Source organism: Myotis lucifugus, unplaced genomic scaffold (assembly GCF_000147115.1).
Source record: "Myotis lucifugus unplaced genomic scaffold, Myoluc2.0 scaffold_102, whole genome shotgun sequence".
Taxonomy (NCBI): domain Eukaryota; kingdom Metazoa; phylum Chordata; class Mammalia; order Chiroptera; family Vespertilionidae; genus Myotis; species Myotis lucifugus.
In genome coordinates, this window is record NW_005871150.1 from 3,892,082 (window position 1) to 3,895,287 (window position 3,206).

The 3,206-nt window shown below is 47.8% G+C and overlaps 1 pseudogene; it reads left to right on the top strand.

The window, feature by feature from the left end:
- Positions 1–217: 217 nt before the first annotated feature.
- On the top strand, positions 218–2,902 carry LOC102418040 (annotated as a pseudogene).
- The last annotated feature ends 304 nt before the right edge of the window (positions 2,903–3,206 follow it).

Consider the following 3,206-nt stretch of genomic DNA (forward strand, 5'->3'; position numbering starts at 1 on the left):
TTCTACCAGGATCTTAAAAGCTTTCCAGAATTGTCTATGTGAAACAATGGTAGGTTTGAGCATTTGCCTGCCTGCTCCTGTCCTGTATGAGTTGAGGTTTTGGGGCTGCATTTGTGTGTGGGGGGGGGAGGGGGGGTGGTGGCGGTTATGGTGGTGGTAGGAATCCTACAATGTTGGAGATGGTCTGGGGCAGAGCTTGAGTTTGAGGTAGGATAGGATGCTGGCAGCACAAGGAAACTACATTTCCCCGGAACTGTCCACTGTGGCTGAGGCTGAAGTGGAAGGTGGGCTGAGAGGGTTGAGCAGTTGACTTGGGCAAGAGGACCCCTGCCTGTACCCTGTGCTTCAGAGAGCACCTCTCTGGTCTTCCCCTGATTGTACCCCTTCCTGCCTGGACCTTGCTCCCTCTGTTCTAGACCAACTCTGGGTACGCAGGGCCCTGTCCACATAGCCGTGAGCCTGCATGGCATCTCCCTGGGGTCCATCTTCAAAGGGCGGGCTGTGCTTGCTCAAAGGGTACACAGGTGCTGCAGTGTGAAGTGGGGGGAGGTGTGTGGCTGGAGTGTGCATGGGGCTTCGGGGTCCACACAAGGGGATGGGAGTCTCCTCAAGTGAGGAACAGAGTAAAGGGAAGGGTGTTGCCCAGGGTTGGGGGCCAGCTCTCCCTCTGTCAACACGTTGTTGTACCAAGGAGTCTGAGAATTCTAAATTCAACCACAGCCTTTGGGAAGTTAGGAGAAGAGAGCACTTAAAAAAAAACACACACACAAAAAAAACCCAAAAACAAACCAAGATAGAGAAGTCAGGCATGAGAGAAGTTTGGAACCCCAGTTTTTTCCTTCCTTCCTTCCTTCCTTCCTTCCTTCCTTCCTTCCTTCCTTCCTTCCTTCCTTCCTTCCTTCCTTTCTTTCTAAAATATACTTTTATTGATTTCAGAAAGGAAGGGAGAGGGAGAGAGAGAGCTAGAAACATCAATGATGAGAGAGAATCATTGATTGGCTGCCTCCTGCACACCCGACACTGGGGATCAAGCCTGCAACCCAGGCCTGTGCCCTTGACCAGAATCAAACCCGGGACCCTTCAGTCCGCAGGCCGACTCTAGCCACTGAGCCAAACCAGTTAGGGCAAGGGAACACTTTTTCAATTAACAATTTGTTAGCTTGATTTAGAGCTCTTAATTATTTAGACATCAGGCAAATGAGGGATGGATGTCATTTCCCACCATGTTCCAATTTTTGTGACCTTGGACTAAGAAAACGAAATCTTGGAAACTGGCTTTATATGCTTGAGTAATTTTCTACAATTCCCAAGTTCATTAGCTTCTGTGATGAGTCACAGTTGTTCCTAAAATAAACTTTGTATTATCTTTAAAAATCTAGGGATATTATCTAGGTCAGTAATTAGACGGTGCTTGACTCAACATTTCTGTGAATGAAAGCGTGTGAATGACTAAAAGCAGGAGAATTAGTACCTGAGGTTGCACCTCAGAATATTGCTTGTGAAGTTGTTCCCAGTGACGCATGCTGGCTGCAGAGGGGGCAGGGAGCACCTGCGGCCGTGCCTGTCTGGGATGGTAGGGGATGTGGGGGGCAAAGCAGAGAGAGATGGGCCCTGTTTTAGGCAAAGATGAATCTTACGAGAAGAGAAGAAAATTTAGAAAAAAAGATGGACTGTGGAGGTTAAAGTGGCAACCACAGAAATTGAATGGCAAAGGGGAGGAACTGATTTAGCCATGTCAAAATACATATCAGAAATTGAATCCATTGACAAAATCAACTCACAGTGGATTAAAGACCTACATGTAAGATCTTAGCAATAGGGAGATTCATAAAAGGGGGAAACATTCCTGGTGATTACTTGTTTTTTATTGTTATTTTAAATTTCTTTTAGTTTATATTTTTTATTGTTTTCTTTTTTCTATCATCATTTATCCACCCCTATGCCCTCTTCCACCTCCACCCACCCCTCTCCCTCCTCAGTCACCACACTTTTGTCCATGAGTTTTCTCCTTTTTTTTTTTCAATCCCTCCACTCACCCCCAACATTCCCATCTGTGGAATCTAATGAACAAACTGAACTACCAAGCAAAATAGAGACAGACTCATAGATAGAGAGCAGGCAGACAGCTGGGGGAGGGAGCGTAGGGGAGGATAGTTTATAGTTTTTATTATGAAGAATTTCAAGTACATATAAATTTAGACAAAACACAATAATGTACCCTCAGGTCCTCCTCACCCACCCCCAAAACGAGCATCATCTGGTCTTTACATTATAAACTGAAAAGAAAAGGTCCCCTGGCTCTTCCTTCCCGCCTGGCGCAGCCACCAGGTAAACCCAGGTGGGCGCTTGAAGTACATCCAGGAGCGATGGAGGAAGCAGCAGTCCGATGTCACGCGCTTCCCACTCAGGGTGCGCTGCTGGCAGTGCCGCCAGCTCTCTGCGCTCCACAGCCTCCCCCGACCTGGCCTGACAAAGCACCCAAGCTGGGATACAAGGCCCAGCAAGGTTATGTCATACATTGGATTGGTGGTGGCCGCAGACGCCCTGTGCCTATGGCAAGCCTGTCCATCATGGTGTTAACCAGCTAAAGTTCGCTCCGAGTCTTCAGTCTGTTGCCGAGGAGCAAGCTGGATGCCACTGTGGGGCTGTGAGAGTTCTGAATTCTTTCTGGGTTGGTGAAGATTCCACCTACAAATTCTTTGAGGTTTTCCTCATTGAGCCATTCCATATGGCTATCAGAAGAAATCCTGACACCCAGTGGATCATCAAGCCAGTCCACAAGCACAGGGAGATGCAAGAACCGTGGCCTTGGGAAGGGCCCCCAGTTCCACCACTATTGGTGGGTCTCGCCAGGGCAGCTTGGAGAAGGCGTCGTACTCTCCAGCTCCACCTTTACCACTGATATAAATAATGCTTGTAAAATTCTTACCTAAGACACAGTTTACAACAGCTTTTCTTTGGTACATCTGGATTGCCAGCATCACGACTCTTGTACTTGCGGGCCATTATTAAGCAAAATAAGGGTCACTTGAACACGACCTCTAAGATAACGTGACAGTGGATCTGATCACTGCAGTGGCTACTGACTAATGGGCGGGAAGTATCTCCAGCGTGGAGACCCTGGGCAAAGCGATGGTCATGTTCAGGGTGGGATGGCACAAGACTTCATCCTGCTCCTCAGAAGAGCGAGCGAGTCGAAACTTATA